This window comes from Ceratotherium simum, chromosome 14 (genome assembly GCF_057802395.1).
Source record: "Ceratotherium simum simum isolate JZ-2026a chromosome 14, ASM5780239v1, whole genome shotgun sequence".
Lineage (NCBI taxonomy): Eukaryota > Metazoa > Chordata > Mammalia > Perissodactyla > Rhinocerotidae > Ceratotherium > Ceratotherium simum.
In genome coordinates this window covers 41,958,690-41,975,239 of record NC_141913.1, presented here as the reverse complement: position 1 = coordinate 41,975,239, position 16,550 = coordinate 41,958,690, and the positions used below count along the sequence as shown (strand labels likewise).

Genomic DNA, 16,550 nt, shown 5'->3' with positions numbered 1-16,550 from the left:
AGAAATAAACCCACACATCTATGGACAGCTAATCTTTGACAAAGGAGTCAAGAACATACAATGGAGAAAAGAAAGTCTCTTCAACAAATGGTGTTGGGAAAACTGGAAAGCCACATGCAAAAAAATGAAAGTAGACCATTATCTTACACCATACACAAAAATTAACTCCAAATGGATTAAAGACTTGAATGTAAGACCTGAAACCATGAAACTTCTAGGAGAAAACATAGGCAGTATGCTCTGTGACATTGGTCTTCCAGCATATTTTCAAGTACCATGTCTGACCGGGCAAGAGAAACAATAGAAAAAATAAACAAATGGGATTACATCAAACTAAAAAGCTTCTGCACAGCAAAGGAAACCAGCAACAAAATGAAAAGACAACCTAACAATTGGGAGAAGATATTTGCAAACCATATATCCGATAAGGGGTTAATCTCCAAAATATATAAAGAACTCATACATCTCAACAACAAAAAAATTAAAAATCTGATTAAAAAATGAGCAAAAGACCTGAACAGACATTTCTCCAAAGAAGATATACAGATGGCCAACAGGCACATGAAAAGATATTCAACATCATTAACTACCAGGGAACTGCTAATCAAAACTACAATGAGATATCACCTCACGCCTGTCACAATGGCTATAATAAACAAGACAGGAAACAGCAAGTGTTGGAGAGGATGTGGAGAGAAGGGAACTCTCATACACTGCTGGTGGCAGTGCAAACTGGTGCAGCCACTATGGAAAACAGTATGGAGATTCCTCAAAAAATTAAGCATAAAACTACCATATGATCCAGCTATTCCACTGCTGGGTATTTATCCAAAGAACTTGAAAACACCAATGCATAAAGATACATGCACCCCTGTGTTCATTGCAGCATTATTCACGATAGCCAAGACTTGGAAGCAACCTAAGTGCCCATCAAGGGACGAATGGATGAAGAAGATATGGTATATATACACAATGGAATACTACTCAGCTGTAGGAAACGATGAAATCCAGCCATTTGTGACAACATGGATGGACACTGAGGGTATTATGCAAAGTGAAATAAGTCAGAGGGAGAAGGTCAAATACCATATGATCTCACTCATTAAGTAGTAGATAAAAACAACAACGAACAAACACACAGAGACAGAGATTGGATTGGTGGTTACCAGAGAGGGAGAGGGAAGGGAGCAGGGCAAAAGGGATAATTAGGCACATGTGTGTGGTGATGGATTGTAATTAGCATTTGGGTGGTGAACATGAAAACATGGTGTAATCTATGCAGAGATAGAAGTATAATGATGTACACCTGAAATTTATACAATGTTATAAACCAATGTTAAAAAAAATTATTAAAAAAAAATCCCTCCCTTAATTCTTCTTTATTTATTTTATTTTACTTTTTTGTGAGGAAGATTGTCCCTGAGCTAAAATCTGTGCCAATCCCCCTCATTTTGTATGTAGGATGCCACCACAGCATGGCTTGATGAGCAGTGCGTAGGTCTGCTCCTGGGATCTGAACCCGCAAACCCCAGGCCACCAAAGAAGAGCATGCGAACTTAACCATTATGCCACTGAGTGGCCCCCTAATTCCTCACTTTTGATGATATCCTAGTGTTCAAACTTCAGAGAAACCACACTCTCAATTCATAAAGAAACAAATGACACTGCCTAAAGTTTCCATATTATTTCATGGAAACACCAGAAAAACACAGAAACAACACAGAAATCCAGAGATCAGTCTCACACAACTTTTGTAATCATGCATTATGTAGAATGTCGTCATAACCCAAATTCATCCACATTAGTAAGTAATAGATTAAATTTCTGGGAAATATTTCATATGCTGTATAAATATAATAATTTTCACTTTTCAAAAATCAATTTATTTTGTAAATTTTGGAAATATTTCCCTTTATAAAGACAATTTGATTGCCACAGAGGATTCTGTTTTTATAGTAAAACCTTGATTACTCAGAAGCAGATTTCTTAATACCCTGAAATAATTGATTTTTTATCTGGTTTCATCTTTAATAGAAGTCATCAAATTACACACACGTGCACAAACATACACATGTGCACTCACATACACACACACAAATGAATATCATGACTGTCTCCAGATATAACTTCTAGATTACATTCTGGGGTTAGTACACTACCGATTAAATCCAATCTCTTCCAACTTTTACTTGTATACCTCTCAGACTGACCAAAGTACAATACGAATAGTATTTTCAAGGCACAAGAACATTTTAAAAGCTCAGAGAATCTTACTTAATCGATGAGGTATGGTTATACGTTTCAAAAATATTTTCAACTGTAAGAGTTAAACACCATCACCACTTCCACCCCACCCCAAAGAACATGTGTGCTGTTGAGTAAAACAGCTCAAGTCAGCGTTACCATTTCTCCTCTGACCAACTTCTTTCCTGTATGTTGCTGTCACACGCCTAGGGGTGGTCTACACTTGCTCTTCACCTATTTATTTATTCACCATGGTTCTCTCAGCCTCCTGGCTTTTGCCCTCAGCAATCTATAGAAATGTCACATAAGAAAGGTCATAAGTATTCATAATTTTTCACTAATGGGTATCTTCCTGTTAACCTCTCCATGGGCTTTGTTAGTATTACGTCTCCTCGTTTCTAAGACTCACAGCAATATCCTGAAATCATGATGCTTCTTACAAATGATTTTGTACAATTATTAGAGGTTTTATTCTTTCCCTTAAAACTATGCAAGTAAATCAATAGCACACTCCAAAGGTAACGGCATCTTTTTATACTTGCTGAAGTGTTTGGGGTAAAGTGAACTGATGCCTGCAATTTCCTTTGAAATACAGCAAAAATTAAGGTGGTTGGATAAATGAATAAACATGTGACAAAGAAAATATGAAAAAAAATTAACTATAAAATCTAGGTCGTGGGTATATGGGAGTTCACTGTACAATGTTCCTGAACATTTTATATTTTCATAACAAAACATTAGAAGAAAGAAAAACTCTATGGTTACTTTGAATCAAGGCAATATTGTAGTTTTTTTTTTTTTTGGTGAGGAAGATTGACCCTGAGCTAACATCAGTTGTCAATCTTCCTCTTCTTCTTCTTCTTTTTTTTTTTTTTTTTGTTGAGGAAGATTAGCCCTGAGCTAACATCTGTGCCCATCTTCCTCTATTTTGTATATGGGACGCTACCACAGCATGGCTTGATGAGCGGCGCGTAGGTCCTTGCCTGGGATCTGAACCTGTGAACCCCGGGCCGCCAAAGTGGAGTGCGTACACTTAACTACTACCTTTTCCTTGAAATACTCTCCCCTCTTGGCTTCTGAAAAATTATACCATCATTGTTTTCTTATCTGTAGTACCTCTTCTTTACTCCCTCATAAAATGTAGATTTACCTTAAATTTCAGTTTTGAATTTTCTTTTTTTCCTTCAAATTCTTTCCCTGGGAATTGTCGTCTCATTCTATCTACTCTGTGCTAAACTCTTACCTTTCTGAAAATGATTCCCCAATCCTCGGTTGTGACTTCTCTTTTGAACTCTTAACCCTTTACCACATCCACCACATACTTCCACCCGGATGGCCCACTGCCCCTTCATGCTCAACATACTTCACTCTCTCCTACTCTCCCTCTCCTTTCAAGGAGTATCCTTTCAGCTCACTTCCTTCTTTCTCTTTGTGCATAACCACGTTCCCAAAGACACAGGATTAAAACAAGAGTCACCTTGGACCTCACCTTCTCCCTCATTCTTCATATCCAATTATTCATTCAGTCACTGTTTCTTCTTTGGGGTGATAACTCTTGCAACTGTCTCTTGCATCTATTCTCACTGCCATTAATCTACATCACATACTTCTAACTCAGTCTTGGTTTATCATTTGATCCTCCCAAACCACTGCTCTGTTTCCACTCACCACACCCTGTCCTCTTCCAGCTTATCATCTCCTAACTGCTCTAGGAATCATCCTCTCTAAGATGACTGCTTTACTTGCAGACCCTGAAAACATCTTGTACTTTCTCATCTCTGGGCCTTTACTTACTGTGGTCCTTCGTCTGGGTACACTTTTGTGATTCTCCAGCAATTGGGGAAAGAGAATAAACATTACAGTCATGCAGAACTAGACTTATATCCTGTCCCTGCCCTCTGGTAACTGTGACCTTGGAGATGTCATTCAATTCTTCTATACTTGGGTTCTTCCCTTGTAAAATAACATGGTCTCTTTTGCAGAGAGGGTGTGGGATTTAAGGACATGGCATGTGCAAAATGGCACTCTTCTCAATCGTTAGTTCATAAGTAAAATAGAATTGGCAACTGATAAACATTTATGCATTATAAAATGATTTCTGCTTTACCCAGAGCTATCCAGAAATGCAATTTCCTGAGAACAGTGCATTCCCCAAAGATAAAAGTTAATTGAGATTTTATTCTTCTTTATTTGCAGTGGAACTAAACGTCAATGAAAACTTCTGACTAATCCTTGTCATGCTGGGCCAAAAAGAAGTTCTCTTTAAGCCCACATATGGGAAATTATTTATGAGGAAAATATGTTTCCATGCAATGTTTCATAAACTCTTCAATATTCAACATATTCTGCAGCATGAAGTTTCTGAATATTTCATATCCATAAAATGATTGGAAGCTAGTTCTGAAAAATAGGCTGCAGGATATCTTGTGCTGGGCTTAGAAATAAGCCCGCATTATCTTTGGGTTTTTGATAACTATATAGATATTTATTTTAGTCTTCCAATGAGAGATAACACTTTCTCCAGTTGGATGTGTTGGGATAATTCAAGCATGAAAAAAATGTAATCAATACATATTTGGAAAGGAAACCACAAAAGTGTGACAAAATAAAAACCAATGGAAATGTAAATAATACATAGAGAACAGAGAAATAAGCACAATCTATTATTTTTCCTTTCCTCCTGTGAATGCATAAGCTGGAGTATGCTTTCATGTGTATAAATTTCATAGAAGAACACGAATATCTCTGGAAAAAATAATCATATGTAAATATATATATTTACATGTTAATGGAGGTGCCAAAAGATAGGTCAAATGTTCATTATTTGTGACATTACTATTCACATAATCATTGACCCTTTATGTATACATATTATAATATGTTGTTCAGAAAAGTAGGCTTTGGTTTCAGAAAGTCCTAGGTTCGAATCCTACATGCCCTGCCATTTACATATAATGTAACATTGAATGAATTATTTTATCCTTTCTGATTCCAAGATTCCTCATGAGTAAGCAGGGAGAAATAATACTTTTCTCTTGGTGTTTTTGTCAAGATTAAATGAGATAGTAAAGTTATGGTTAAGTGCTTGCTAATGGTAATTATCAGTAATGAAATTTCCAAGCATTATTGCCATGGTTAGAATCAGTTCACATTTTCTTGAGGATCTGTCGGCACCCAGCACATATTAGGCTTTATTGTTATACTAAAGAATATTGAAAATTGGTGTCTATTATGATATTAAATGTTGGTTGGAAACATAAGTCATGTAAATGTGAAATATTTAATTAGAATCATGCTATATACAGAATAAATAAAGAGATAAAATCTGAGCTCTAACCCAGGAAAGAATTGGAGAAAGTACTGATTGTGTGGCATCTCAGAGACAGTTAAGTGCAGTGGAGTTGGAGGAGGAGGGAGGGATGGCAGCTGAGTGGTGGGAATGGCCTCCGACTTGCAGAGGGGGCTCCAGGTCAGCTTTCAGGAACTGGATCCTGTGCCATCTTCTAACCCAGGAACTCAAGGAGAGAGGTAAGTACAAGATTTCTGTGCAGAAATTTTCAAACATTAAGACCATCAAGAGACCTAGGCAAATTCACTTTTAAACACTTTTCTCAGGGATACTTTCCAGTATTCTATCACCTTTTCTCTCTCTGATCTAGAATTTTTCAAATTCAAATACTCGTGTACTGGTAGGTGCTTGTCTAGTACCTGTGTCCATCTAAATTCAGAAGCTCTGATCCAGAGCTTCTGTTCCAGAAAACAAGAACAACAACTTTTAATGTCAAAGAAAGAGGGAGAGAAAGAGAGGGAGAAAGACTTGGAGGGATGCAGGATGAGAGGAAGGAAGACTTTAATTGCTTAAACATTTATTGGATAAACAGTTTCTTTTTCTTTAAAAACCCTCCTCTTTCCCACCTCTTTTACCACAACCAAGCCTCCTCAAACACATATTTACTCCTTAGAATTATTTTATACGCAATAAACAATTTATGATGTTATCTTTCAGGATATTATATGATACAACTTAGCTTCTTCACTACTCAAATAAACATTTCTTTTAATTACCTCCCATTCTCTGTAATTTATATTACTGCTATGTATAGGTTCACTTACCCTAACTGCCACCAGAAAAGTTTTGAAAAATATGCTTTACAGGTTTTATACGCTATTCATCCTGGTGTGACACTGGCTGAATCTGAAATTTTCATTGAATGATGAGTCATTGTTTGGGGAAATGTGTGTGAATCATTCAGTCTCTGCTGTAATTGTTGTCCATTGCACACCAGAATATGGGGTGCCAAGGACAGGTTATGAGGACCCCCTTCAAATGACAACACATCTCCGTTTCCCACAGCAGCTCTTCTTCTGGAGAAAATTGATCAAAGGGTTGGGGATCCTCGATCAGTCTTCATTTAGACAACAAAAATAAGAAAGTGTTTCAGAAGTGGGACCTCTTTTAAGACATTTATAAATACTAATCTAACTGATTCCTTCATCTGGGGTAGAAAAATGTACACAAAGGCCTGAGGTGTTTCCATAAGAAAACGAATAACTTAATTCTTTAGAATTTCATTTGAGTAGGGCAAAAGTGTTCAGCTCTTGGCTTTAGATTCTGGAAGGTTATTTCTGCAAAAAAAATTTTGGAATTGGTCTTGAAAATCAAAAAATTTCAAAACAAAACAAAAACAGACTTTGGTGTTTATCTTCCACAGCTGAGCCTAAATGCAGGATGATGACAAAATATCTGGTTAAGTAGTGCTTAACTTGTTACAGATAATGAGTAATTTGAGACTCTAATGAAAGTTATGAACCCACTCACTAGAAAAAATGCGCACTTACACAGAAATGTGAATTTAATTTCAAATGAGTTACCAAACCCACAAGTTCTTTCATGAACTCCAGGTGAAGAACACATGATCTGTTCTAGAACCTCACTACTCAAAGTGTGACCTACAGAGGGGAAGCTCCAGCATCACCTGGAATCTGCTAAGAAATGCAGAATCTCAGGCTTTCCTCCATATCCACTGAATCAGAACTTGCATTTTAATAAGATCTGCAGGTGATTCCTAGGCATACAAAATTTGAGAACCTACTTTAGATAGTCACACCCATAGAGTGTTTAGAATTAAAAATTTATATCTCAAATCACATTCGGAAATGATTCATACTGTAATATTCTTAATAAAACACAATATATTATTTGTAAGTGATGAGACAAAGGTTTCAGTAATGTTTTACGTGTGTTCAATGAGAAATAACCTCTTTTTCCCACTTTCAACAGCTCACTGCCTGCTCCTTACTTCTTACTCTCCTTTGCCCTGCTCTTCTCTTTGCAGAAGAGTAGCACAGCAAACAGCAAAGTGGAAGTTAGAGCTGGGATCTAGGAAATTCCATAGGCTTTAGTCTCTTTAAATTGGTTCATCTTGAGAAGCAATTCAGGAGATGCAGTGTTTATGAGCCAGACATGTTACCATCAAATCTGTACACCTATTGGACATAAATCCTTATTGAACTTGAGGAATGGACATTTGTAACAATTGGTGGAGACACAGGTTAAGAAATTGGAGGAAGAACACTATTTAATGCAGTTTGGTCATTTAGAGTTGATGGTGTGAGATAGCTTCCTGGCTGTCAGATGGATTTAAGATTTGAGAGCAAGACCTGTTCTATTGGAAGAGGCCATGCTTCTCTCTAGAGTCAGGATACAATAGTCAGACAGCTCTGAGCAACTGTTTTAGTGTTCTCTGCTCACCATTCTGTCTTCCAGGCAAGGGCCCATTTCATTGGCTGCTCTTTCTCTGTTGCATATACTTGTGGTGAAATACAACATTCGGGCATCAGATCTTGTTTCACCAGCCACTGAATCACAAAATGTACTTTTAAACCCCCTTCCACTTAATTCCAATACTCCTTAGTATAAAGCATTGGAAATTCATTGGGCCTAATTTATAAGGCAATGTGGTCTCCAGATTATATTAAACCAGAAGCTCCTGGATTCAGTGCTAACATTTTTAACTAGCATAATTCATCTTTACATGCTTTAACTCCTTAAAGAAAATGAAACAAAACCCTTTCCAGACTAGGTTTTATTTTCCCCATTTATAGTTGTAGAAAATGGAAGCACAAAGAGGTTAAATGACTTATTCAAGGCTACCCTAGCCAATGAGCAGGGGATCTGGGTCCTAGTGGAGTTTTATTATTTTCCTCCAGCAAGTATTCTTTCAGCTACACTTTGCTTCTGCCAAAGAGGCCCAGAAGACCATGGAACTCTCCTTGTCACGTGGCAGGAGCATCCTGCCTTTAGTCTCTAAAACCAAAGGTTAAACTAGCAATCTCAGACTTTAAAGGTATACTAGGTTAACATATTCTTGTAGTTTAAAATATGCAGTTTCTATTAACAATCATGACTCAAGTGACCACAGAATTAGAAAGATACAAACAACTGGGTAAGAGAATGGGAAATGTGAAGGAAGAATATTTAAGAAGGGCAATTTGGAGTAGATGTGAAAAGACAGTCATTACAAGTACCATTATTCCTATAAACCTCTAGGTGCAATTATGTCATAATGTGTCCCTTGTTTTGAAATCAGTTGGGCTTACTCATCATTGTTTTTCACCAAAAAAAACCCAGCTTGTTAGAATCCCTTTTACCACAAAAGATAAAGGCAGTCTCTTTGAGAGCCTTGACGTTCCCGTAAATAAAGAGGTTCTGGCAGTAAGAACATCGGTCCTCCTTTGAGCCTAAGATGAAAGTCAATGTTGTGAAACACACATGATGTTTAACACGGCACTTGAATTTTTTCTCAAGTCCCTGCCAGTAAGATAAAAGTTATAAACATTCAGAAGTAGGAGCTTTAAATGGTGTTTACACGTTCTTTTAGATATTGCAGGTCGTATCTTTAGAAGTAGTTTGCTGATGGCTAAAATCTCACTTTATTTTAATATCACAGAGATTTTTTTGTTTGTTTTCAGTGTGTTAGATTTTTCACAACACATTTTCAGGAGTTCATTAACACAGAGGTTTATGCGAACACTTTTACTTTGTTTCAAAATTTCCCCCTGCTCCCAAAGAAAACAACAGGAATCTGACACTAATTGATGAACTATAGAGAACTCTGTCAAATGCTTAGCCTACTTAAAATGCTCACTATGCAGCTAGAATCCTTATTCAAATGAAAATCTTTCTCTTACTCATATTCTTTCACAAAGTAAAGAAAAAATGCAGAGAGAATATCCACGCTTATTTCTGCAGTAATTAAGATTGCTAGAATTTCATATGTTTCATTCCTCTTTAAAGAGGAAAGACTATCTAATTTCACAGATGAGAGTAAGGAGGATTCGGGGGAGCAAAATCAATTCCATAATTGGCATAATGGAGAAACTAGTCCTCAGGACTCTACATGCACTGAACTGCACTCCCTCCTTGTATGAACAAAGCAGATGTTATTCTTCTCCGACGTGCCATGGATGTCACTGCGTGTTTATTTATTTTAATGAAGTTAAATTATTGAATAGAACTTCCAGGAGTGGTGGTTTCTTATTGCTTTTTCCACTCCCTGCAATTTAATTTGGCTGTAGCATAACATGTTGTTTATAGTTCAGAACACTTAGCATTTTATGATCAAATGGTCATGAGTTTGGAAATCATTTCATCTTGTCTGCCTTTATCATCAATATTTAATCCTTTTGCAACGCTTAAGTTGCTTTCCTTCACCTATAAACATCATTAGACTTGAAATTGAAGACCTGAATTCAGCTTCTGGCTCTGATCTTTATTGTTCTATTCTGACCAACTCAACAAATATTTATTGAATGTCCATTATGTGTAAGGGTTTGGATACAGGTCCCAAGAATAATGACACATGATCCTCGAATAGTTTGCAAGTTATTCAACTTCTCTGAATATCTATCCCTGCATCAATAATGGTGATTACAGTTGCCTCTCAGGAGGCATGAATTCACTTGGAAGTATCCTTTATAAACTATAAATGGTGACAAAATATAAACCATTAGCCTTATTAATTTTACCTAAGCTGATTTTAAAAAAGACACTTTGATCCTCAAGATATTTCATAAATAAGAAAATCTATACAGCAGTAGTTAACCATGTGACTGATCAGGATCTTAGGAAATGAGAAAGGAACATTTTCTGCTTGCAAAACAATCTGTTGCTCATCCCTTCCCTCATCATTTTCTGTCACTCACAAGGCTACCCACTCCTCAATATAACCCAAGGACATTCTAATTAAATTATATGTTTCAAATTATGTAGTCTACTAGGTAACAAAGTTCTGAAAATAGATTTTTTTTTTATTTTCTCTTATGATTATCTAGATGGCAGCTCAATACTTTAACCCTAGAATTTAATTGCATTAATTTAACAATTAGCCTCGATTTTATACACAATCTAATAAGTCCTGGTGCAATATTTTCTTGTATTTTTTTAATTGGACAACTGAGTCAAAATCTGAGTCCTTTTGATCAAACTATTTTAACTCAAATTTTGACTCAATTGTGATTATTCACTCCTTCATCCCAATGGCTTTTTGTAAGCCTAAAAAAATACCAGTCATTCATTTTTCACTCTCATTGACCCTCACATTCTCTAACCCACAGTCTGAGTAATCTTTCCACCTGCCTTAACTTTTATCTTCATTTTACTCTTCCTTCTGCTCATCTTTGTGTTTATCATTGGACTCCAAAGCCTTGGCCATTCGTGGTGCATGATGCTGAAAGCAACAGATGTCAGCTCCCTGGCTCCTTGCCTTGCTGTAGAGGGATACTGATAGATTGACCAGGTGAGTTTAAGACAGATAGAAGCTATTCCAGGGTTCCTGGATGGTCACTACTCTTGCTGTAACTTCTTTCCTCCGTCTAGCCAACATAAAGGAGTAAAACATTTACCCAAATACTTAGCTAAATGACTCAACCTACCTGCTATAAAACAATTCTTTCTGAGGGATATTTAATAATTAGGATCATCCTAGAAGCCTTCTGCTAGAGGGAAAAAAAAGTTAATCCAAGAATAACTATTCACATCACAAAAAAACTAAATAAAATCCTTTGTTTCTCTTCAATGTTATACTTCTCTGAATTCTTTAAACTTGGCCATTAGGTCAATTGTTGACCTTAGGCAAGCTGCTTAACCTCTTTAGGCCTCAGCTTTGTCTTCTGTAAATGGGGCAGCAGTCACACAGCTTACTCATAAAGTCTCCTCTAGAAATCGGTTCCCTCTCTTTGAGGCTATTAGCAGAGCTCTTTCCTAGTTATATACTAGAACACCGTACTAGAGGAAATAGTAATTTATTAAAACACCAAGTACATTCCAATGTCACAAATATTGGTGATATATAAGGCAAATTTGACTTAATTACATTTTACCAAGGGATATTTTAGGATAACTAGACCAAATCAAATCAAATTTCGTCTATTTAAAAAATATATATCAGTTAAGAACAAGGACAGGAAAATCTCAAGGAGTTATGTAAAAAAACATAGATGAGCTTACACAAGATATATAATTTAATAAGATGTAGTGTAATTTTCCACTCTAGAATTGATTGTTGGTATTGGCTCCAATACCATCAAATCAACACATCTCTCCTCCTTAGCTGTGCCAATGATTAATTTGACCTGACTGGCCTGAAAAGTGACCCTCTTGTTTTACCTATAAAGGATGCCTGATCTCCCATGACCTCCGCCTGTGACTGATGTCAGCAGAATGGAATGCTCATGTGGTATCCGTGATGAACACCCCCAATGGTGGGCTACAAGTGGTTCAGGGAAAGCAATTGTATTAATGTGTTATGGTAATTTATTGGCAGTTTTCTGTGATAGCATATTTACTGCATAAATGAGGCCTGCCGAAAAGATCAGGTTATAGCAGGAACACAAGATTTCCCAACCAGCCATAAAATATAAATCAAATGCCTTTTCTGTCCACTGTCAGCCACCTCCACCCACTCCTTGTCCTAAATCCTCAGACAAATTGAAGCACGTGCTCCAATTTGCAGAGGGAAAATCAAACTCAATTTCACAGTACAATGAAGTGAGTTTTGGTCTTGTCATGTCCACTGACATATTGATCCCTAGAAGATTGAAAAATCACAATGTTCTAGGTTTTTGCTTTTATAAATAAAAATGTGTAGAAATGTAACATATAACAAATGTAACAAACGTCCTCATAAAATGAGGACAATATAGCCCTTATGCAGATTTACAAAGATGCAAGAACTCCAGGAGGAGTGTTGTAAAACAGTGCTAGGATATAAAAGTCACTATTTAAGAGGTCACATTTTCTTTCCCTTTAGAATTATAGCTCCGGTAGACAAATGGTCTCCTATTCCAGGTTCATTTAAAGTGCAGCTGATCGTTTCACAGCTAAAAGGAGTTTTCACTAGTGAAGAGAAAAATACACCCTATCTTGGCCCTCTGTAGAATTTATGTCAGATCTATAATGCCATAAGCCCAACACTCCATCAAACATTTTCTATTTAACCTGAAAGGGGACTAAGTCAAATCACTTATATGTCCATGTCTGTGATTTGCAAAGTGCACTGATTGCAGCCTCCCTGAAAATGTGTAAAGACCACACAGTTACTCACATCTGTAGATGAAGCATTAAGAAATGGAACCACGTTATCGCGAGGTGATGATGAAATTATAAGAAACAACATAAAATACCCTCTAGTCTAATAAACTAAATTTTTAACTCAGCAGGTGGAAGGAAAAAGAATGAAGAAATGAAATCTGTGTTTTCAGGTAGGCAGAACTCAGTCGTTATGACAGCAGGATGACTTTCTAATTACCATTTACTACAGAAATACTGCAAAATTCTTTGCAGCTCCATGGAGATCATACTCCACAATATGTATCGCCCTATATCTGATATAAAACTGCTTCAAACACAGCTCCGTGCATCTTACTGAAAGGCAAACTGAGGCACAGCTCCATGATACTGCCCATGAAAACCACACAAAGGAATTTGAATAGGGAAACAGCTTCTTCACTGATCCTTAATTCAAAGGTTTCAAAACAAGAGCTTCTCACTTGGCATGGTCTTTAAAAATTATAGCAATGCCTCCCATTACCATATTCTAAAGTAACTACTTGCCTTAAGTAAAAATAAATTCATTAGGAATTACCTAGTCCTTTATTGTGAAATCCAGAATAAAACTGAAGTATTTTTTTAAGCCGACAAGAGAATGACTCGACTTCATCAATCAGTGAGACTAAAGTAATGATTTTCTTAGAATTAAAATTTGTTGAAAGCTCTAAGTATTTCATCTTTTAGGCTAAGAAGCATGTAGTTAATGTCACAGCTAATACATTTGTCAGTCTGCTAATTTTCTTTTTCTATTAGAATAAGTAAACATCAGCCCTTTCTTAAAAGCATACTATTTACCATGTGTCAGGAGCAATGCAGGGAGAACTTATTTGAAAATCATGAAGTAAGACATTATGAAATGAACAGGAATCAAAGGGAGACAATGAAGGAGAAACCTGAAAGGGAAAGGCATTTAGTAATTCCAAAGTGATGGCAGGTGTGCCTGAAGGTGAGTGGGGGAGGGTGGCATTTAAAGGGGAAGTAGGAAAAATATAAAATCAACCCCCAAACTCAAGCCAGAGATGTTGGAAAATATGAAAGAAGAGCTGGCTTGTAAGACATCACTCAAATAAAAATGAGAACAATAGTAAAACAAAAGAAGGCTCATAAATATACAATGGAAATAAAAGAAAATGAGATCTTGCCCACATGACCTTAGATCAGAGAACACTTCTTCAGATATGCTTATTATTTGAGAGAACAGGTGTAGAGACAGAAGAACGGACCCTATTTCCCATCTATTTTAAAGACATAATACACTCATTTATGTTACATTGTGTCAGAATTTAAGGCAGCTTTGGTGTTACTGTAACTAGAAGAAAATAGAGACTAGTAAATAACAATGCCAGCCCTTTGTTCTGTCTATTGTCGGATGTTCTTTCTAAAATTAGGGTTCTTTTGGGTCATTTTGTTATCATAGATCTCTGGAGCATGGGTGATTTCTAAACCTTCTGTTCCAAACCAAACTTTACTGCCACAATAAAATCTTCATTTAAAATAGTCTTCAGACTATCATTTTCTGCTTTTTTTCTATGTATGACCTAGTTACTCAAAAAAAAAAAAAAAAAAGTCTTTACTGCCAAGCAGAGAGGATAGTTAACAATATAAAGTACTAAGCACTTTAGTTTTTTTTTTTTCTTGGTGAGGAACATTGGCCTCGGGCTAACATCTGTTGTCAATCTCCCTCTTTTTGGTGAAGCAGATTAGCCCTGAGCTAATATTTGTGCCCATCTTCCTCTATTTTGTATATGGGATGACGCCACAGCATGGCTTGATGAGCGGTGCATATGTCCGCACTTGAGATCTGAACCCTCCAACCCAAGGCTGCTGAAGCGGAGCAGGCAAACAACCACTACACACCACTGTGCTGGCCCCAGCACTTTAGTTTTTTGATGTTATAAAATTGGTATTCTTTAGTACAGAATAGTTAAACCTCTTACCTTTCCTCATTAAAATATGAGTGAAGAAGGCTTGCGAAGAAATGCTATTCCTCAACTCAATTATTTCATATATTTCCCATTGTTTTCTTTTTATCAGCTTTGCAATGATTTAATTTAATGTTTTAAAAAAAATTATTGTTGTTTTTGTCATTAAATAAATTAAACATAAACTAAGAGGTACAAATGAATTCATAAAATTTCAGAACCCATGCTTTCTGCAATCAAAAAGAGTAGGAAAAGAAGCATCACTCACTAGCTGTGTAGACTTAAATGTGCTACTTAAATTCTCTGTCACCATTTCCTTATCCATGAAATGGGGTTAAGAAAGTAGCTACCTCACAAAATTGTTCTGAGGATCAAATGCTATGTTATAAGTCTTTAGAAGCATGCCATCATATAGCACATGTTCAATAACGGTTAGTTATTGTTAGTAGTTGCAATTAACCTGCCATCTATCCAGAATACTAGTCTCCGCCAAGGTCTGTTCCCTCGGTTGGTATCACAGTGGGGAACAGTACAGCCAGCAATCATCAGCAGCATGCTTTTGCCAGAGGAATTTGTTAAATGAATTCTCTTGCTTCAAACTGTCCCTGTCTCAATTAACAAGGCCCTCATAGTTTCAGGGCAATAGAAAGTAGCAGTGGAGTGCGTATATGTGGGGGGTGGGAGAGGGGCTTGGACAATACAGACTTGCTTAAATCCTAGTGTGGGCTTCTTTTGGGTTAGAAGAGCTGTCTCCTGTGAAATGAAGTCATGACCTGCACTGAGCCTACGTGTCAGAGAAGACCCCAACGTGGCCACGCCCGATCTGCAGCGTGCATCCCAGACGATGGAATCCCACATCCCTCCTGTGCTTCAGCCACCTCTCAGGGTCTGGTAGCTGAGCATGCACATTACATACCACATGAATGGTGAGAATACCAGAGACGATGCACACAAATCAATTAATATGATGCCAGGAACAAGATGTATTCTTAATACTAGTATAAAGACATCATTCGTAATTGCAATCTTGTTTTTCCTTGGTTTTGTAGTCATCATGAGGCTTATGTACTAATGCAATGAGTAAAATTGCTGTGGGTATGGATCTGAGCAACAGAAACTTACTCAAATGTATTTACACAATGGCAGATTGGCCAATTCAACTCCCTGTGTCTATTAAGGGGGCCACTTCTGGTGACTTGGAACCACTGAACTTTACTATCTTATGTCTGATATACTGAGGTTGTTAAGAATTATTAAATCAGTTGGCTGGACTCTTCACTGGTACTAACACTCCTTTCTGGCCCTAGAATTCTGAATAAGAACCTCTGGAAGATGACTATTGAAAGGCACAGAGCAGAATTATGAGATTAAATGCATTTCTCTAAAAAGTGGTTTTGCAGACTTTTGTACCTTTAACTCTAGTCTTGGAGTCTAGCCTTAAATCTTTGGACTCATGTGGCAGACTGAAGAACCACGAACTTTTCCAGCATTCTCTAGTGGGCATACCTACAGCATATATTAAAAGTACTGGACTGGTATTGAGGCTTAGTGAACAACTTCCCAACGGAATGAAAGGCCCCTACAATCAGCTAGTTGCTCGTAAGGCAGATATTTAAGAGCTTCACTACAAACATCAGTAACAGACATGAGCACACTGGGCATGTAATCAACGTTGAAAAGATATAATGCATCCAGGCCTCTCAGGAAGCCTCATGCACTTAAGTAGAGGCGCTAATGATAACAATGATTTTAAATGTGAACACGTGGGCGCTTTA

At 36.9% G+C, this 16,550-nt stretch overlaps 1 protein-coding gene across 1 annotated transcript in view; it reads right to left on the bottom strand.

The window, feature by feature from the left end:
- The window catches only part of DCC (DCC netrin 1 receptor), a 1,105,377-nt gene that overhangs the window by 18,499 nt on the left and 1,070,328 nt on the right, over nt 1-16,550 (bottom strand). The gene's annotated exons all lie outside the window — the stretch shown is intronic.